The 21,866-nt window shown below is 46.6% G+C and overlaps 1 protein-coding gene across 9 annotated transcripts in view; it reads right to left on the reverse strand.

Moving 5' to 3' along the window:
* The window catches only part of PCDH1 (protocadherin 1), a 434,444-nt gene that overhangs the window by 248,655 nt on the left and 163,923 nt on the right, over positions 1-21,866 (reverse strand). For 2 of the 9 annotated variants that reach the window (XM_070746894.1, XM_070746892.1), the window contains exon 3: positions 3,187-3,436. The exons of the other annotated variants lie outside the window; for them this stretch is intronic. The gene's annotated coding sequence lies outside the window, so the exon portion shown is untranslated. The remainder of the gene's footprint in view (positions 1-3,186; positions 3,437-21,866) is intronic. 9 annotated transcript variants of the gene reach the window in all.

The raw sequence follows: 21,866 nt of genomic DNA on the forward strand, positions 1-21,866 counted from the left end.
CCGCTCAAATGCCTGGCGGTCAAGCGGCACCAGCCCGAGTCTGGGTGAAGCAGAAGCCCCTGAGATAGTAGGTACAGCTGTACTGGTAGGTGTCATGGTTCCGTTGTGGACAAGATCTTTAAGTCCGCAAACCAGGGTTCCTGAGCTATCAGGATGACCGCCGCCTGCTCCTCCAGAATCTTGTGAATTACCTGGGGAAGGATTGGTAGGGGGGGGACAGGCGTAGAGAAGCCCCCTCGGCCAGGTGCAATGGAGAGCGTCGTAATTCTCTGCCTCCCGGGAGGGAAAACAGGAGAAGAAGCGAGGTATCTGGTAATTCTGGGGAGGCGAACAGGTCCACTAGTGGTTTGCCGAACTGGATTGATATTCAGTGGAACATAGCAGGGTCCAACATCCACTCTGCCTGGTTCACTGTCATTCTGCTGAGGGCGTCTGCCTGGATGTTGTCCGTTCCTGAGATGTGTTCTGAGTGGAGAGAAGCTAAGTTTCTCTCTGCCCAGAGACCGATCCTCTTGGCCTCTGACATAAAGGTCCTGGATCGGGTGCCCCCTATGGCCTACCTCTTCGGCCCTAGCGATTTCCAATGGATTCCCGAAAGGGTCGTCTGCACCCCCGTCCCCTGGCACTCTTGTCTTGAGAGCGGCGCTGCTTGTAGGTAGACTGGTTAGGGCCCTTGTAGTAGGAAAATGGTTGGTCAGGTTGACAAAAGGGCCGCCAGACGTACGGTGAAGGACGTTGAATGGACTTCTTTTGGCTAGATGGCACGATCATCTTGTCCTTCGAGTCGATGAGAAGGGGCTCGAGGACATCGGCAAAAAGATTCTTCCCTTTACTGATGCCAAGCGCCACTTATGCTTGATGTCCACTTGCCATTTTTTAAGCCAGGTCATTCTTCTGGCAACCACCGAGGAGGCCATGGTCTTGGCTGCAAACCTGGAAGTGTATAGGGTGGTGTCAGATAGCAATTGGCAGGTGGCAAAGAGCTTGTTGAGGGTTTGATGAACTGAAATGTTCGATGTTGGGATTTGCTCTTGAAGTTGCCTGATGTAAATCAGCATGGTCCTGGCAAAAAAGGAGGAGGTTGAGGCCCCTTATATCGCCCATGCAGAGGCCTGATGGGTCTTTTGCAATACCTGGTCAATCTTTCGGTCCTCTACCTTTAGGAGCTCATCTGCTTGGCCTGGCAGAGTTTCTGAGGAGTGTAGAGCTAGGACTGGTATGTCAATTTCTGGGGGTTCCAGAAAGGAGGATAGTTCCGTGCCTATGTTGAAGAATTTTCTCTCCACATTGGACGGTGCAGGGCCTGTTGCCGGGTTGAGGCATTGTTTTGTGATGGTCTCTACGAAGAGGGGAGGAGCTAGGACAATGTCCTGTTCCTCAATATAGGGCTGAAAAAGGGTCTCCACTTGTGTCGCCAAAGGTTGAGCTGGAGCTGTAGGAGCCGATAGGCCGGCAGCCCTATGCGCCTTCAGCAGAATGGTCGAGAAAAGGTCAATAGGAAACAAAGCCGCTGAAAGAGCTAAGTTAGGCGCGGCTGTTTCATCATCTGACAGTCCAACGTGTTCCTCCTCTAGTGCCTCCTTGCCTGAAATGTCAGAGTCCTCATCGGAGGAACCTGACCAGGAGTCCTGGGTAAGGTGAAGATTGGTAGGAGGATGAAGAAGGGAGGCCGTTGGGAGGACTCCCGTAGATTTAGGAGGTTTGACAGCTGCCAGATTGCCGAGGCTGAAGCCATGCTGCGTTGGACTGCTGACTCGATTCATTTGCGAATAGTATCAGGATCCAGAGGTTGCTGAGATGATGGAGAAGAAACTGGAGGAGGAGCTGGTGACAATGCCGTTCGAGTATCTGCTGCAGTGGAAGCCAAAGGTGCGGTAGAAGCTATAATGATGGTGGAAGAAAGGGGAGGAGGAGGTGTGGAGATGCCCACATTTAAATTTTGGTTGGGCAGACCCGCTGGGCCCCACATACTGGCAGCTAGGAGAGGGTTAGCCCTCGCTGCATTGCCCGGGTATGCAGATTGATAGGAGATTCGTGGAAGAGAAGGGGAGAGAGCTCTAGCTGACCTCTCGTGGAGACGTTGTAGGATTCTGTCCCTACGCTTTTCTATTTTGGATGGCTGTGAAGTTGAGATGGACTCAGGAATTACAGTAATAGAGTCAGGATCCTCCTGAGTAGGTCTGTTGGTCTTTTTTGGTTTTCTTTCCCCCAGTCTTGTTTGATTCAGCCATAATGAGAAGGGCAGGAAAGGAAGGTTAAAAGGATGAAAAAAGGGAATCTGAATCCAGTTAAGGGAAGGGTTGACTAAGGATGAGGCCTAAATTTGGGCTAGCTTGAATAAGTGAATATCCTAAGTAGAAGGAAATTCAGGGAAGCCAATCTAGTGGCCTCTTAAACAGGCAAGGTTGTCCTCCTTCTTTAAGCCTCGTGGATCAGACGTTCCAGAAAGCTGGAGCAGCTGGATCCTGAAGGGAGGCCCAGATGGGGCACTGCCCTTCTTGTAGCTGCCAGGGAGTTTGTTTGGTACCTTGCCCTGATGGATTGTATTAAATTATTTATTTTCAATTAATCAGTGGTTTAGCAAGCCAGGAAGGGGGGGGGGGGGTAACAATCAGCAGGTAAAACTTTTAAAATCGCTGGCTAGGGTCGCTCTGAGGCGATGTTCTTCCACCCCCAGTCCAAAACAAAACTGATTGGTGTGGACGTGACTGCAAGAAGGCAGTAGAGCATACTGTAAATTTAGCTGCGTCACCAGCGAAAAAAGAGTGCGCGATTGGCCTCTTATCGGCCCAATCTGAGGCAAGCTTGGCAGGGTGCCAAAACCCGACACCCGAGGCTTGTAAAAGAAAAAAAAATTCAAGGCTTGGCGCCAAGTCTGTAACCAGCCCCAGGGCCTGTAAATCAGCGAGGGCTCGCACGTCCGCTAGAGGCAATGGGGATCCCCCTGTAACCAGGGAAGTTCCCTCAATTAGCCTATGGCTTGCCTACGAGAAGGCTCCAAGGCAGCCCTAGCAGCCGAAGGAGGAAGAGTGGAGCCTTATGGTAGGGAAGGCCGAGGGCCTTGCCCGCCTGCAGAGGGGTTGGACTGAAGTCACTGTACCCGACTGCACCCTCGGTGAAAGGAACCAATTAAACAATTTAGAATTTAGAATTTCCAATTTAATTAAGAAAAAATTAATTACTCACCAATTTGAGGAGTCAACAGTAGGAAAGGTTGTGCTGCCACAAGATTGTCTCTGTTAGAGGTGAGTCACAGAAACTGGGCTTATGGGCAGTCCCAGATCTTTTATACTTTTCTGACTCAGACACGCCTCTGACGAGCGAGTACAACCCATCCCTCCAAGGAGAAGAGATGTAGGTATCAATTTTTATCAACACAGTTAAATCGAAATAACATCCCGTTTAGATGGCTTATCCCGGAGGAGATGTTTGTGACCTGGAAAGAAAAAAGATACAAGATAGATTCGGTGGACAAAGCACAAGAATTACATGAAATGATGCTGATGGATGAAGGCTTTAATAGAGAAGAAGATGGAAATCAAATTATTATTATTATTATTATTATTATTATTATTATTATTATTATTATTATATTCGTATGCCGCCCCTCTCCGCAGACTCAGGGCAGCTCACAACAATAATAAAACAATGTACAATATAGAAGAAGCATCAAAAGAACTGAGAATTGAGGAAGGGGAGGTTAGGGAATCCGGAGGGTTTGACAGAAATGAACGAGAAGGTGCTAGGTCTAGGACGCCGATTGAAACAAGATCAAGGTGCCCTTAAATCGAATAGTCAATAAAGATATTAGAGAGGGTGAAATAAAAATTCTATCAGTAAATATCAATGGCTTAAACTAGTTAATAAAAAGGTAACATGGTTTTTTAGATATGGGGAAATCAAATTTAGATATCATTTGTATGCAGGAAACACATATAAAAGAAAAATATAATAAATTGTTGGAATGTTCAAAATTGGGGAAAATGTTTTGTACTTCTGTACAAGTAAGGAAAAAAGGTAGTTATGTATATCAAAGAAAATTTAAATCCAAATTTAATCTATAAAGACACCGAAGGGAAAATATTAATGGTGGAAATCTGTATAGATAATGGCAAAATATTGCTAGTAGGAATCTATACTCTGAATAAAAAACAAAAAAAATTATATTCCAAATTACACAAAAAATTAAATGAGTTTAATTGACAAAATGTTTGTATATTTGGCGATTTTAATGCAATTATGGATTTTAATTTGGACTATAGAGGGAAAAGCAAAAACCATATTAAAAGGAGACTTCCAATCTCGGGCATGACCATGTTTACACATCCACATGAATCATGGTCATGTATTGATATGGTGTGGACCAACCTAACTTTGTTTTTACAGATTATGAATATGGAGATACAGGATAACAAATGGTCAGACCACTGTTCAATTTTATTAAAGTTCAGAAACCCGGTGCGAGGTAAAAGTAGGTGGACTTTAAATTCGAATATACTACAGGAAAAAGAATTCTTGGTTAAAATGGAAAAAGAATTAAGTTCTTTCTTTAAAGAAAATTTAAATGAAGATACATCTGTTTATAATGTATAGGATATGATGAAAGCATATTTTAGAGGCATATCGATTACTTATCAAATAAGAAAAAATTAAAAATGTAAAGAGAAAATAATCAAATTGCAAAGAGAATTGCAAGATATAGAAAATCAATATAGGGAAAATCCTGCAAATGAAGTTACAAACAGAAAAAAATTTAATAACTCTCAAAATAAATTTAGTTAATCAAGAAGTATTAGCTTTAAATATAAAAACAATGAAGCAAAATTATTTTGAATATGCTAATAAAGCTGGGAGATGGTTAGCTTATAGATTAAAGGAAAGGAAAACCAATAAGAGTAATTCAGCAATTTACAGATGATCAGGCACAGCGACATCAGGATTCGGCCAAGAAAAAAAATAATTCAAATCTTTTCCCAAAACTTATATAAAAAAGAGGAAAATAGTGAGATAGAGACCAGAAATTATTTGTTAAAACAGCACTTGCCCATCCTAACTGATGATATGAGAATAAACTTAAACAGAGATATCACACAAAAAGAAATACAGAACACACTGCAACAACAAAAAACCAACAAGACCCCAGGACTGGATGACCTTCCGGTTCAAATTTAGAAAACTTTTATTAATATATATGAAAAAAAATTGCTGGAACTGTTCAATAGAATTTTAAAAGAAGGCAAGTTTCCAAATTCCTGGGGGGAGGCATATATTACTTTAATTCAGAAAAAAGGATTGGTTGAGTGCCAAATCCAAACTTATAGATCTATTTTGTTACTAAATGTGGATTATAAATTATTTGTTTCAATAATTGCAGAAAGACTAAAAACAGTTGATACATATTGGTCAGAATGGCTTTCTTCCTAACAAATATATTAGAAACAATACTAGAATAATAATGAATGCATTAGAATATAGTGGTACCTTGTGATACGAACCCCGTGATACGAACATTTCGAGATACGAACCCGGGGTTCAGAAATTTTTTGCTTCTTCATACGAACTTTTTTTGACTTACAAACCCACCGCAGATCGCAAAATGGCGCTCTGCTGGGCGTCGCTGCCCGGCTGTCACCTTTTGAAACAGCCGGGGGGCTTCTCGGCGTTCTCCCGAACCCGAACCTTTGCCGAACTTTTCGGGTTTGGGAGGCCGCCGAGAAGCGCCGCTGCCCGCCTGTCACCTTCTGAAACAGCTGGGGGGCTTCTCGGCATTCTCCCGAATGGTGAACCCGGAGGTTGGGCTAAAGTTCAGGTTCGGGTTCCGGAGGCTGCCGAGAAGCGCCTGGCTGTTTCAGAAGGTTACAGCCGGGCGCCGCCGCCCAGCAGAGCGCTGTTTTTACAAACGGCGGCACCATTTTCGGTCGATCTGGAGGCTGAAATGGAGGTGGGGAATCCCAATACGGAATTCCATGGGCAGAGCTTTGACGTCACGAAGACATCCTTCCTGGAGGCCACGTTTCGGCCGACCATTTTTGGCGGTGCTATTTACGTATATTGATTCCACTAGCTACGTCCCAGAGGATTGGGGCTTGGCAATTGTGATCCCAAGACAAGCTAAAGGAGTGGCTGGATTCTGAGAATCTGATCACTGAAGAACAAGCCGGCTTTAGAGAGGGAAGGGGCACTATTGAACAGTGCTTAGTTCTCCGCCACCTTATTAAAAAATACATCTCAAATAGTCCTGTATATGCTGGATTTATAGATCTCAAGGCAGCCTTTGATTCAGTTACTAGGACTAAATTATGGGAGAAGTTGGAAGCTGCCTCTATTGACCAAAGGCTTCTTCATTTACTACGTGCCCTACATACCAAAACATCCCTCAAGGTGAGGGGTAATATGCAAGGGTCCCTCTCAAAGCCAGTTAAAACTGAAACAGGGGTTAAACAGGGGTTCGCTGACAGAGAGAGAGAGAGAAAGAGAGAGAGCAACAGACAGAGCTAGAAAGAGAGAGGGAGAGAAAGTGAGAAAGAGAGAGAAAGTGGGAAGAGAAAGAGAAAGCAAGAGTGTGTGAGAGAAAGAAAACAAGAGAGAGGGAGAGAGAGAAGAGAGGAAGGAAGAGAGAAATTATAGAAAAATTGGGAGAAAAAATAGAATGAGAAAATGATTGAGGCAGAGAATGAGAGGAAAGAGAGAGAAAGAGAGAGAGAAGTGACTCTTGATTTAAAGCATATGGTAAAAAGCACCCAAAAATAAGAGAAAACCCCCCCAGCCCTTACCTGTTTTTGGAAATGGTTCAAGTGTTCTCTCTCTCTCTCTCTCTCTCTCACACACACACACACACACACCACACACACGGGGGAGGAGACAGGGATGGAAAAAGAGAAGTGAGAGAGGGAAGGAATGAGAGAAAAAGGGAGGAAGAAATGAGAAACAAATGAGACAGAAAAGGGGGAGAGACAGGAGAGGTACCCAGAAATGAGAACATTGGTAGAAATTTGAGGAGGGATGATTGATTATATGGCTTGACTATGGAATATTGATAAAAGATATATTTAGGTACTGTTTAATATTAGGATGTATTAATTTTAAAAACTGGATTAGAATTTTAGAACTATATAGAATTATATAGGTAAAATCAATGGAAGATACATATGACAAATAAGGGGTTTATGATATGTACTGTATGGTTTTATGAGTTTGCCTTATGAATTTAAAATATACTAGGAAATGTAGAAGATTGATGAAAGTTAATAATAATAAATGCTAAGTGCTTGAAAATTAATTGAGCTTGGAAATATTGAATGAAATTATAGAAAAGTATAATTTATGGAAATATATTAATTGATGCATTGGTGTTCAGGTAGATTTTCATAATATTACTAAATTACTATAATACTGTGATAAATATTTAAGAAATGAAGATTGTAAAGCATGGATTTTTTAATAGTTATGTTTTTGCTGGTTGTTTTAGTTTTAATAGTAATCGATTTTGGTTTTGTTTTATTATTAATTTCTTTTAATAAATTTCTTTTAATAAAAAAGAAGGGAATTTTTTTCATAAAAATGAAAGAACAAGGACAGAAACACCAGCCTGAAGATGACGAGTGGGACCTCGTCGAAACGTCGCTAGAGGGAACATTGAACATTGACATCTTTCAGGCCAATGGCTCAAGGAAAGTACATGGAGAATATGCAGCTGCCTTGGGCCAAAGATCAGTGAGCTCCATTCTCAATTTTTTCCGTACAAAGGGAGGTTATTATGTTCCTGTTGCTATTAAGCTTTTTATGGCCAAATCGCTAACTCAGCTTCTTTACGGGTCCTTGGTGGACCCCCAGCTTCAGTTTTACACTTTACACCACTAGAAATAGTTCAATCCAAATTTATTAGAGCAATTCTCCAGATGCCACATTGTGTTTCAAATACACTTCTGCACCTGGAGACTGGATTGATAAAAGTCGAAGCAAGAATCTGTATAGCATCTCTAAATATGTGGTTAAAGCTTAATTTTTTTTGGCAATGTCTTGCTCCGTTAATCCTTCACGATGAATTTTCCTCCTCATGGATTAAGACCATCGAGTTCAATCTTCACAAATTAGGCTTCTCCCCAGCTTCAATACTCGAGATGAACTATGATCTTGCAAGACAAACCTTGCGACAAAGGGTGGAGGACATTGACAGGCAGGAGGGCTTAAATAAAGCTGTGCTGTTTCTGGCCCCAGATGCCACTAGATATGGTCGTGGCTCCTGCCAGATATCTTAGACAGCTGGAATCAGCAAATCACCGAAAAGCATTTGCTCTTACACGGTGTCATGCACTTCCATCCACCGTTTTGTATGGCAAGTACAAAAGAACACCATTCACTGAAAGATTTTGCTCTTGTGGCTCAGGAGAGGTGGAGACTGAGGGACACATGCTCCTGAGATGTTCCTTTTACACAGACATTATGAAAAAACATATTTTGCCATTAATTGCAAGGTATCCTGGCCACTCAGACACTACCTATTTTCAGTGGCTGCTTAAAGATGAACAAGCCATAATTACAGCACAGGTGGCCAGATTCTGTGCAGCAGCAGTGGGGATTCGTCGTAAATTAGGCATTGATTGCTTACCTGAACGCCTCTTCTCGTATGCAGAGTGGATACAGCAGTCACGTGGGTTGCTCGCTGTCCAATCCACATAGGACCGAGCCTCGTCTTTAAAAAGATTGCTGGATCCGCCCCTTCCCCAAAATTTGCGAATCCGTAGACTTAGGCTCAAAAGTGGTGGCTCGAATGATGCTCTACTCTCTTATTAGGAAGAAACAGGTTAGAAGGAAAAAGTAGGGAGGGAAGTGACTGCTGTACCCGCTCAGCGTATGAGAAGAGGCGTTCAGATAAGCAATCAACGCCTATTCTCCGTAAAAGAGCGGGTCCAGCAGTCATGTGGGACATACACAATAGATGTGTCCCTAGGGAGAGATTAGTTGGCTATCATGAGAGATAACGGATTGGAGGACTCTTCTGCCAAAGGCAGCATCCGCTGAAGCGTAAGAGTCAATTTTGTAGTGCCTTATAAAGGAATTTGGAGAGGCCCAAGTGGCTGCTTTGCAGACTTCCTCCAACGGAGCCTGAGTTGCCCATGCGGCTGATGTGGCTGCACTTCTTGTGGAATGTGCCGTGATATCTCTTGATACGCTGAGGGAAGCTGACTAGTATGCCTTCGAAATTGTCCCTCGAATCCAACAACCTAATACAGTTGAGGATGCCCTGGATCCCAGGGATCTGGGATGGTAGGCTACGAATAAGGCTTCAGAGTTACGAACAGCTCTTGTTCGTTGGATATAAATCCGTAGAGCTCTGGTGAGATCTAGGGTGTGCCATTTGATGGAAGATGATGGTTCTGATTGGAGCAGAATGAAGGTAACACAATGGATATCTGTGGACAGTGGGAGGCCTGAGGTTTGAGATGCCTCTTAGAAATTCTTGTATCTCAGGGAAAGAACGAAGTGGTTGTCTGCGTGGCCCTGCCAGGACCAAAGATAATGCCGCTAGATGACATCTAATGGTGCTGGTTGAAAGGCCTTGATGAAAACCTTTCATGAGGAAGGATACAATTCTGTGAATGGGAATACACAGAGATGAGAGACCTTCCTGTGTGCACCACTGGTGAAATTTGGACCAGGTATGGTCTTAGATCCTGTTGGTAGAGATTCTTCTGGATTTGAGGATTACTTCTACAGCATCCGGGTCGTAACCCTGAAGGTGTAGGTCACGCCGGATAACAGCCAAGTGGTGAGGTGGAACCACTCCGGATCTGGATGGTGAGAGACCCCCTGCTGCAACATATCCTCCGAAACAGGGAGCTGCCAGGGGTCCTGGACGGACAGCCGCTGCATGTCTGTGAACCAGGGACAGCGAGGCCAGTGAGGGGCTATCAGGATCACCTGGGCCTTCTCGAGGATGACCTTGTGGATTACGTCTGGGAGAACTGGCATTGGAGGAAATGCGTAAAGCAGGACCCGAGGCCAAGGTGTTCTGAGTGCATTTGTTGCCTCTGCTCCCGGGGATGGGAACCTGGAATAAAACCGAGGGAGTTGAACATTGGTCTTGGTCGCAAATAGGTCTAGCAATGGGTGACCGAATCTGAGGCAGATCTGATGGAATAGGTCCGGATGGAGGCTCCACTCTCCTGGATCCAGAGTTGACCGGGAGAGCCAGTCTGCCTGCACATTGAGAACTCCTGAAATGTGGTCGGCCCCTAAGGATTGAAGATGTTTTTCTGCCCAGAGACCCAGCTTCAGGGCTTCCTGCATCAGGGCCTTGGACCAGGTGCCCCCTTGTCTGCAGATATGGCTCTTTGAGGCCATATTATCCGTGAGAATCAATACATGTTGATTGATGATGTATGGTTTGAACTGCTTGAGGGCTAATGACACTGCTCTCAATTCCAGCTAGTTGATGGGTCTGGATGACTCCTCCACTGACCACGTGCCTTGGGCTATCAGACCCCGAGCGTGGGCCCTCCAGCCCGTCTGGCTGGCATCTGTGGTGATGGTGAACTGGTCTGGGATCCTGAAGGGAGATCCTTTGTCCAGGGCAGAGGAGGTCCACCAAGAGAGGGATCTCAGTACGGTGGTCGGGATGGAGATGAGACGTACCGAGTTGCTGTTCCCTGATCTCTGGAACAGCAACAGAAGCCATTGGAGATCCCTGGCGTGGAGACGAGCCCATGGGATAATGCTAATGCAGGACACCATCTTTCCCAATAGGGAAGACAGGGTGACAATGGTAGTCCTTCTTTGAGATTTAACCTGAGAAATAAGCTCTTTGATACTGATCTTCCTCTCAGTAGAAAGGAAGACCTGGGAGAGGTCAGAATCTATGATTGCTCCCAAGTGTTGAATAAAAGTGGAAGGATGGAGCTGACTTTTGTTGAAGTTAATCGAAAAACCAGGATAGACATGGCAATTTGGAGGTCTGAATGGGTGCCCTCCTTAGAGGGACCGTGAATTAATATGTCATCCAAATAGCACAAAATGTGGATGGGATTGGCTCGAATATGGGCTGCCAAGGCGCCCAGGACCTTAGTAAAGACTCGAGGAGCCGAGGACAGACGAAAGGGCATGGCCCTATACTGATAATGCCTGCCCTGGAAGGTGAAATGAAGGAACTGTCTGTGGCCTTTAACAATAGGAACGTGGAGATAAGCTTCCGTAAGATCCAAGGAAGACATGAAGTCTCCAGGATGAATGGAGGCTAGGATGGATGACAAAGAATGCATTTTAAATTTTCTATATTTTCTATATTGATTTAATCTCTTAAGGTCTAGGATGGATCTCCATCCTCCAGAGGCCTTAGGGACCATGAAGAGGATGGAGTAAAAACCAAGACTTCTTTGGGAAGAAGGGACTGGTTGGATAGCACTGATGGACAAAAGGTGTTTAATTGCTTCCTCCATTCTAAGACGAGAGGAAGGAGATCTAAGGGATGGGCAGGATATGAAATGCATAGGGGGCATGGAGATAAACTCTAACTGAAGCCCCCATTCAACTGTGGAGCTAACCCAGGGGTCCTTACAGAAATAGCGCCAGCTGGAAGCAAACCAAGCCAGATGCCCCCCAATGGAAGTAAAATGGAGATTACCATCTGGACTTTCTAGAGGCTCTGGAAGAGGAAGCGCCTCTTTGAAAGCGAGATCCTCTGGTCCTGGTGTTCCTGTCTGCTTGGGAACAAAAACAAGAGGTATACTGACCTGAGTTCCTCTGGAAAGTGAACCCCTGATCTTGCTAACGATTGGGACATCGAAAAGGCTGCTGTGTTTTGATGGCCTTCTTGGTAGTGGGCCCCAGAACTTTCTTTTTATCAGCGGTAGAGGGTCCAAGAGGTTGCCAAATAAAAAATCGCGGTTCAAAGGACCCATGGCAAGCTGCCACTTTTATCTCACTCTCGCCTGCCAAGGACGAAGCCATAGAAGTCTTCTGGCGGTTGTGGGGCAGCCACCGACTTTGCTGCAAATCTTGATGATTGCAAAGTGGCGTCTGCTACATATTGGGCTGCTGCAAATACTTTATTGAAGTCCCGTAGGTCGTCATGAGGAATGTGTTGTTGAAGCCACAAAAGAGTGGCTCTGGAAAAGAATGACGCTGCTGCTGCGCTTTTAATAGTCCAGGTATCAGCGAAGAAACTCTTTTTGAGCATTTGTTCTAAGTGTTTGTCTTTGGGTTTTAACACTTATTTATTTATTTATTTATTCAATTTTTATACCGCCCTTCTCCTTAGACTCAGGGCGGCTTACAACATGTTAGCAATAGCACTTTTTAACAGAGCCAGCATATTACCCCCACAATCCGGGTCCTCATTTTACCCACCTTGGAAGGATGGAAGGCTGAGTCAACCATGAGCCGGTGATGAGATTTGAACCGCTGACCTGCAGATCTAGCAGTCAGCTTCAGTGGCCTGCAGTACAGCACTCTACCTGCTGTGCCACCCCGGCTCTTACTCTTACTTATTCTGCTTCGCCAGGCATACCTGCCGCAGAATGTAGAATCTTTACTGGTTCATCCACTTTGGGACAGACAAGGTCTTCATAAGATGGAGAAAGCTTATATAACTTCTTGTCCTTAGAAGTGGGGTTAAACCCGTAAGAAGGATGGTCCCACTGCTTAAGCAGAGCATCTTTGAACAATTTAGGCATGGGGATGACCTAAGTATCTTCTTGTTCCTCCATGAAATATGGAAGGTTCTCCTCAGGTGGAACTGTTGAAAGGGTCAGCTGGTTTGTCCTGTCCAACTAGGCCTGTGGCTGCTCTTGACTTGAATAACAGGGAAAACAGTTGAAAGGGAAAGATGGTAGCAGGAGAGGGAATCATGATTTGCGATTCCTCATTCTCTGACAGGCAGTGGAAAGGATCATCCCTGTCCTCTACGTCCTCATCTTCGTTCTCATCCTGTGAGGAATCTGAGTCTGGTTCTTGAACTGGAATTCTGTAGGTTGAGAAGGAACTCACGGGCCTGGGGATGTGTGAAGGAGGACAAGAGTGAGAGGGCACATTGATAGCTGAGAGCTTGGCATCAATGGCTTGGGATAAGGCAGAATACATAGTTTGGAGGTCTGGAGGAAGGTTAGTAATAGGAGCAGGTAGCGAGGGAGATACCCTGAAGGCCTGGGTTGGATTTGGCTCAGGGGGATCTTCCATCATAATATCTAGCTCCTCTGGATTTAAGCCCCATAGATTAGGTTGGAGTCTGTTTAGGTTTGGCTCATCCAGGGAAAGCACAGGGACACCTAAGGGAGGCAATTTAGAAGCCTCTGGAGGGTCAGAGGGGCTAACGAGCACTTGGGCCTGAACTCTTAAACGTTTAGCCGACCTCTCATGAATTGTTTGAAGAGCTTGGTCCCATCTCTTCTCAGCCCTAGTGGCCCTAGCCATTGGAGGGGCTCCCGAGGAATAGGAGGAAGAGGCCTGGGGGATGGTATCAATTTCATCACCAGTAGGCCTGTCCTCTCTGGGACCCTTGGAAGAAGTGCCTCTCTTGGGAAACGAAGTCATGGCCTGAACAAATTACAGGTACAAGACTTGAGCCAAAAGGTGGGAGAAGCTATGAATGGGCAGAATTCCCAGGAGCATCTACAGCTCAAAGACAATCTGGACGAAACCAGAGTTCATGCCAATGATTACAAAGGGGCCAGGCCTCACTATTTAAATATAATAAACCAAGACACGCTGGTTTTGAGGCCCAGCCAGAGAGAAATAGCCTGAGGGTCTCACAGCCTACTCCAGGGCCATGCAGTGGACTTAATGGCATCAAGCGGCTCGCGCGTGGGTGATCTGCAAGTACCGGAATTACTGGGCGCTGAGGGCCTTTGCACCAAGAAAAAAACTGCTCCACCAAATTTACTGAAATGGAGGGGCAACTAAAGTCCAGGAGACAAACAAGAGCACTTGTTTAAGTGTCCCACACCACCGGAGGAAAAAAAGCCCCTTTTCTCTGTTTAGCTTGCCAGTAATAACCTCCTAGCTGAGATTTAAATATAAATACAATCCGGCAGCAGCGCAAGCAGGGCGATTGTGAAATTTGCTGCTGTAGCCGCACCGCGGCTTCTCCCCTTGGCGCTGAGCTCAGTAGAGGTGGCGCGAGAAGGCAAGCTTCTAATAAAGGCAATTGAATATTTACTTATCTGCAACTGAAGAAGAACAAAGAGGGAAGGTGTTATTGAGAGGAGCTGAGCCACCACATGTCCTGCCAGTAGCAGGACCGAGCGAATTCTGGGGAAGGGGCGAATCCAGCAATCTGTTTAAAGACAAGGCTCGGTCCTATGCAGATTGGACAGTGAGCAACCCACGTGATTGCTGGACCCGCTCTTTCAGTACGGAGAAGTGTGCCTTCATCATAGCGAGATATGTACATCTTTTGTATATTTACAATGGGTCAATTTTGGTTGGTCAGCCAAAAGTCATGAATTTTGTAAGTCATTTGTCTCCAGATGTCTAAGAACCTCAACACCTAGCATGTCTTGGTTGACTTCAGTGACAACCAACTTTGATTTTATCACCCAAAAATCTGCTACTAGGATCAAAGAGATACTAAAATGTCTAGATTCTAAGAATCCGAAATGGTTCTTGGATGTTGTTTTTTTTAAAAAATTATTATATTGATGGTCTTTGACTGTAATAAAGGCCTATTTATTTATTTACAAAATTTGGGACAAATGGTATAATTGGCTACAAAAAAACAAAAAGAATTGAAAACAATTAGCTCTTTCCTACATCGTTAAAAGGAATTTTACCAAAATTGAAATTAAGACCTTTTTTCCTTTATTTTAGTAATTACTGGAATGAATGGAATACTGTGAATGAAAATGAATGGGAGAGGGGTGATAGATGGAATGGCATGGGTGGGGAGGATTATAATATGTATGAAATGAATGAATATGACATGAATGGAATTTTTGGCACACCTGACGCTGGAAGGGCAGGAGGGGGGGGACACCTATCTCTGGGGTGGCAGAGGGTCAAAATATCCCGGTCTTGCTGGGGAGAGGCAAGTATGGCGGAAGCCATGGAGCTAGCCGTTCCAGGGGAAGGAGGGAGCGCAGCTTAGTAGCGATCCCTTCTTCCGGCTCCATGAGCTTAACTCAAGGCACTGTTGATGAGTGTAATTCTGGCCCTGGGCTCAAGCTCTTGCTACTCAATGCCAGGTCGGTGGTAAATAAAGCTCTCCTCATCCGGGATTTGATCCTGGATGAGGAGGCCGACCTGGCTTGTGTGACCGAAACCTGCCTGGGCCTGGAGGGAGGAGTTCCTCTTTCTGAAATTTGCCCAGCTGGGTTTCGGGTATGGCACCAACCTTGACCCCAGGGAAGGGGGGGAGGAGTGGCTATTATAGCCAGGGAGAGTCTTGGCCTGCGTAGGCTCATTGCTCCAGAGGTTGCGGGTTGCGAGTCCCTCCTGGTGAAGTTGGACTTAGGGGTTCAGATGGGCTTGTTACTCACGTACCTGCCTCCCAGCTGCGTGTCAACAGCCCTGCCTGTGCTACTCGAGGAGGTGGCCGGGTTGGCGGTGGAGATCCCCGGACATATCATCCTGGGGGACTTCAATCTACCGTCACTCGGCGGTTCCTCTGGACTGGCACAGGAGTTCATGGCCACCATAACAGCCATGGACCTGACTCAAGTAGTTCAGGGCCCGACTCATGAGGGTGGACACACACCTGATATGATATTCCTCTCTGAGCAATTGAGTAATGATCTGAGATTAAGGGGCTTAGAAGTGTTGCCTTTGTCGTGGTCAGATCATTTCCTACTGCGGCTTAACTTCCTGGCTCCAATCCTTCCCCGCAGGGAGGCGGAACCAATTACGAGGTTCCGCCCCAGACGCCTGATGGATCCAGAAGGTTTCCAGATGGCGCTTGGGGTTATTCCAGATACACTCGTCCACAGTTCGGCAGAGTCTCTTGCTGAGGCCTGGAACAAGGCTGCAGTGGAGGCTCTTGACCGGATTGCGCCATTGCGGCCTCTCCACAGCACTAGACCCCGTAGAGCTCCATGGTTCAACGAGGAGCTCCGGGTGTTGAAGCGCCAGAAGAGACATCTGGAGAAGCGATGGAGGAAGAGTAAGTCTGAATCCAATCGAACACTTGTAAGACCTCATATTAAGACTTACAAAGTGGTGCTCAAGGCGGCAAGATGCGCATATCATGCCGCCTTGATTGCATCACGGGAATCCCGTCCGGCCGCTCTGTTTAGGGTAACCCGCTCCCTTCTTAATCAGAGGCGAGTTGGGGAGCCCTTGCAGAGTAGTGCCAAGGATTTTAACACGTTTTTCGCTGATAAAATCGCTTGGATCCGAGCGGACCTCGACTCCAATTGTAAAACAGAGTCGACTGACAATGAGTCACTCGAGGTGACTGGGGCTAAACGTCTTTGTCCATCTGTCTGGGAGGAGTTTGAGTTGGTGACACCTGATGAAGTGGACAAGGCCTTTGGAACTGTGAGTTCCGCCACCTGTTTACTGGATCCGTGTCCCTCTTGGCTGGTTTCGGCCAGTCGAGGGGTGACACGGAGCTGGGTCCAGGAGATTGTCAACGCCTCCTTGGGGAGGGGGTCCTTTCCGCCCCTTTATAAGGAGGCACTTGTGCGCCCCCTCCTCAAGAAGCCTTCCCTGGACCCAGCCGTGCTTAATAACTACCGTCCAGTCTCCAACCTTCCCTTCATGGGGAAGGTTGTTGAGAAGGTGGTGGCGCTTCAACTCCAGCGGTCCTTGGAAGAAGCCGATTATCTAGGTCCTCAGCAGTCTGGATTCAGGTCCGGCTACAGCACAGAAACTGCTTTGGTCGCGTTGATGGATGATCTCTGGTGGGCCCGGAACAGGGGCCTGTCCTCTGTCCTGGTGCTCCTTGACCTCTCAGCGGCTTTCAATACCATCGACCAGGGTATCCTTCTGCGCCGGCTGGAGGGGTTGGGAGTGGGAGGCACTGTTCTTCAGTGGTTCTCCTCCTACCTCTCCGGTCGGTCGCAGTCGGTGTTAGTGGGGGGTCAGAGGTCGACCTCTAGGCTTCTCCCGTGTGGGGTGCCTCAGGGGTCGGTCCTCTCCCCCCTGCTATTTAATATCTACATGAAACCGCTGGGTGAGATCATCCAAGGGCATGGGGTGAGGTATCATCAATACGCCGATGATACCCAGTTGTACATCTCCACCCCATGTCCAGTCAACGTAGCAGTGAAAGTGATGTGCCGGTGCCTGGAGGCTGTTGGGTCCTGGATGGGTGTCAACAAACTCAAACTCAACCCAGACAAGACGGAGTGGCTTTGGGTTTTGCCTCCCAAGGACAATTCTATCTGTCCGTCCATTACCTTGGGGGGGGGGGAATTATTGACCCCCTCAGAGAGGGTCCGCAACTTGGGCGTCCTCCTCGATCCATAGCTCACATTAGAGAAACACCTTTCAGCTGTGGCGAGGGTGGCATTTGCCCAGGTTCGCCTGGTGCGCCTGTTGCGGCCCTTTTTGGACCGGGAGTCATTACTCACAGTCACTCATGCCCTCATCACCTCGAGGCTCGACTACTGTAACGCTCTCTACATGGGGCTACCTTTGAAAAGTGTTTGGAAACTTCAGATAGTGCAGAATGCAGCTGCGATAGCAATTATGGGCTTCTCTAAGTATGCCCATATTACTCCAACGCTCCGCAGTCTGCATTGGTTGCCGATCAGTTTCCGGTCACAATTCAAAGTGTTGGTCATGACCTATAAAGCCCTTCATGGCACCGGACCAGAATATCTTCGGGACCGCCTCGTGCCGCACGAATCCCAGCAACCGGTTAGGTCCCACAGAGTCGGCCTTCTTCGGGTCCCGTCGACTAAACAATGTCGTCTGGCGGGACCCAGGGGAAGAGCCTTCTCTGTGGGGGGCCCAACCCTCTGGAATCAGCTCCCCCCTGAGATTAGGATTGCCCCCACCCTCCCTGCCTTTCGTAAACTCCTTAAGACCCACCTTTGCCGTCAGGCATGGGGGAACTAAAACATCTCCCCCTTGCCCATGTTGTTTTGCCGTTTGATTGATGGACTGTGTGCCTGTTTTTTATATATATTGGGATTGTTTTATGAAATTACTAATTTTTAACTGTAATTAGATTGGTGGGCATTGGATTTGTTATTATGTACTGTTTTTTATTATTGTTTTGAGCCGCCCCGAGTTTGCGGAGAAGGGCGGCATATAAATCCAATAAATCTAATCTAAATCTAATCTAATCTAATATTTACAGACTAGAATTGTTAGTTCTGTTGTTCTTTTGATATCACTGTTTTTATACCTTTAAAGTAGTTTTTTTTTCTTGTTATATGTTTTTGCTATAATTTTAAAATGAATAATGATAGGAAAAAATGTTTTGTTTGATATTAAGAAATATAGCTATTTTAGGAAAGCGTGAAAATATAAATATGGTAATCCACAAGTTTGAATATTATTATATTGTAAACTCATAAAACAAAATAAGGAAGGAAGGAGAGAGTAAATATCTCTCCAATTATTTTATTTTATTTTTGTAATTCTAAAATTCGTTTTCTTTTTCTCCTGTTATGCATTTTCTTTTTCTTTTTCTTTTTTCTCTTTCTTTGAATGTGTTTATATCTGTTCTTGATTTTAGTTTTTGTATTGTGAAGTTTTGTATTGTGCATGGTCTGACCATGACAAAGGCAATGCTTCTAAGCCCCTTAGTCTCAGACCATTGCTCCGAGAGGAATACCATGTCCGGTCCTGCTGGGTAGAGGTAGATATGGGGCTAGCCGTTCTGGAGGAAGAAGGGATCGCTGCTTAAAAGCGATACCGTTCTGGTCCTGTGAGCTCAACCCGGAGTACAGGTGACAAATGTAATCTGGGCCCTGGGCTCAAGCTGCTGCTACTCAATGCCAGATCGGACGTAAACAAAGATCTCCTCATCCGGGATCTGATCCTGGATGAGGAGGCCGATTTGGCATGTGTGACTGAAACCTGGCCGGGCCCCGAGGGAGGAGTCCCTATCTCGGAAATATGCCCAGCTGGGTTTCAGGTATGGCATCAGCCTCGACCCCAGGGAAGGGGGGAGGAGTGGCTATTGTAACCAAGGAGAACCTTCACCTGTGTAGACTCGTTGCCCTTGAGATTGCGGGTTGTGAGTCCCTCCTTGCAAAATTGGACTTAGGGTTTCAGGTGGGCTTGTTACTCACGTACCTGCCTCCCAGCTGCGTGTCAATAGCCCTACCTGTGCTGCTCGAGCAGGTGGCCGGGTTGGCGGTGGACTTATTGTCCTTGGGGACTTCAATCTACCGTCACTTGGCGGTTCCTCTGGATTAGCACAGGAATTCATGGCCACCATGACAACCATGGACCTGACTCAACTAGTTCAGGATCCGACTCACGAGGGGGGAGACACACCCAACATGGTATTCCTCTCGGAGCAATTGAATAATGGTCTGAGACTAAGGGGCTTAGAAATATTGCCTTTGTCATGGTCAGACCATTTCCTACTGCGGCTTGATTTCCTGGCTCCAATGCCCCCCCACAGGGAGGTGTAACCGATTAGGAGGTTCCGCCCCAGACGCCTAATGGACCCAGAGGGCTTCCGGAGGGCGCTTGGGGTTTTACCAGATTCACTCGTCCACAGCTTGGCGGATTCTCTTGCTGAGGCCTGGAACAAGGTTGCAGCAGAGGCTCTTGACCGAATTGCGCCATTGCGACCTTTCTCTGGCACTAGACCCCGTAGAGCTCCATGGTTCAACGAGGAGCTCTGGGAGTTGAAATGCCAGAAGAGACATCTAGAGAAGAGATGGAGAAAGAGTAAGTCCGAATCCGATCGAACATTTGTAAGAGCTTTTATTAAGACCTACAAAGTGGCACTCAAGGCGGCAAGATGCGCATACCATGCCGCCTTGATTGCATCAGCGGAATCCCACCCGGCCACTCTGTTTAGGGTGACTCGCTCCCTTCTAAATCAGGGGGGAGTTGGGGAGCCCTTGCAGGGTAGTGCCGAGGAATTTAACTCGTTTTTCGCTGATAAAGTTGCTTGGATCCGGGCAAACCTCAAATCCAATTGTATAGCAGTATCGGCTGATGACGAGTCAGTCAAGGTGACTGGGGCAAAACGTCTTTGTCCATATGTCTGGGAGGAGTTTGACTTGGTGACACCTGATGAAGTGGACAAGGCCATTGGAGCTGTGAGTTCCGCCATCTGTTTACTGGATCCGTGTCTTTCTTGGTTGGTTTCGGCCAGCCGAGAGGTGACACGGAGCTGGGTCCAGGAGATTGTTAACGCCTCCTTGGGGAGGGGGCCCTTTCCGGCTCCTTATAAGGAGACATTTGTGCGCCCCCACCTCAAAATGCTTTCCCTGGACCCAGCTGTGCTTAATAACTACCGTCCAGTCTCCAACCTTCCCTTTATGGGGAAGGTTGTTGAGAAAGTGGTGGTGCTCCAACTCCAGCGGTCCTTGGAAGAAGCCAATTATCTAGGCCCTCAACAGGCTGGATTCAGGCCCGGCTACAGCATGGAAACTGCTTTGGTCGCATTGAAGGATGATCTCTGGCGGGTCCGGGACAGGGGCTTGTCCTCTGTCCTGGTGCTTCTTGATCTCTCAGTGGCTTTCAATACCATCGACCATGGTATCCTTCTGCGCCGGCTGGAGGGGTTGGGAGTGGGAGGCACTGTTCTTCAGTGGTTCTCCTCCTACCTCTCCTGTTGGTCGCAGTCGGTGTTAGTGGGAGGTCAGAGGTCGACCTCTAGGCTTCTCCCTTGTGGGGTGCCTCAGGGGTTGGTCCTCTCCCCCCTGCTATTTAATATCTACATGAAACCGCTGGGTGAGATCATCCAAGGGCATGGGGTGAGGTATCATCAATATGCTGATGATACCCAGTTACACATCTCCACCCCATGTCCAGTCAACGAAGCAGTGGAAGTGATGTGCGGAGTGGCTGTGGGTTTTGCCTCCCAAGGACAATTCCATCTGTCCATCCATTACCCTGGGGGGGGGGAATTATTGACCCCCTCAGAGAGGGTTCATAACTTGGGTGTCCACCTTGATCCACAGCTAACATTGGAACATCCTCTTTCAGCTGTGGCGAGGAGGGCGTTTGCCCAGGTTCATCTGGTGCACCAGTTGCGGCCCTACTTGGACAGGGAGTCATTGCTCACAGTTGCTCATGCCCTCATCACCTCGAGGTTCAATTACTGCAATGCTCTCTACATGGGGCTACCTTTGAAAAATGTTTGGAAACTTCAGATCGCGCAGAATGAGGCTGTGAGAGCGATCGTGGGGCTTCCCAGATTCACCCACGTTTCTACACCACTCTGTGGCCTGCATTGGCTGCTGATCAGTTTCCAGTCACAATTCAAGGTGTTGGTAATGACCTTTAAAGCCCTACATGGCATTGGACCAGAATATCTCCGGAACCACCTTCTATCGCACGAATCCCAGCGGCCGATAAGGTCCCACAGAGTTGGCCTTCTCCGGGTCCCGTCGACCAAACAATGTCATTTTGCCGGCCCCAGGGGAAAAGCCTTCTCTATGGCGGCCCCCGCCCTCTGGAATCAACTCCCCCCAGAGTTTAGAACAGCCCCCACCCTCATCTTCCGCAAATTACTCAAGACCCACCTATATCCCCAGGCATGGGGGAACTGAGACACTTCCCCCAGGCATTTATATTTTATGTTTGGTATGTATGTGTTGCTTGGTTTTAAATGATGGGGTTTTATTTGTTTTTTCTTTTAATATTAGATTTGTTTCACTGTTATATTGTTTTTACTATTGTTGTGAGCCGCCCCGAGTCTTCAGAGAGGGGTGACATACAAATCTAATAAATAATAATAATAATTATTATTATTATTATTTTTTAAATAATTTGTATTAGTTTACCAAAAAAAA

Source organism: Erythrolamprus reginae, chromosome 3 (assembly GCF_031021105.1).
Source record: "Erythrolamprus reginae isolate rEryReg1 chromosome 3, rEryReg1.hap1, whole genome shotgun sequence".
NCBI classification, from domain to species: Eukaryota; Metazoa; Chordata; class Lepidosauria; order Squamata; family Dipsadidae; genus Erythrolamprus; species Erythrolamprus reginae.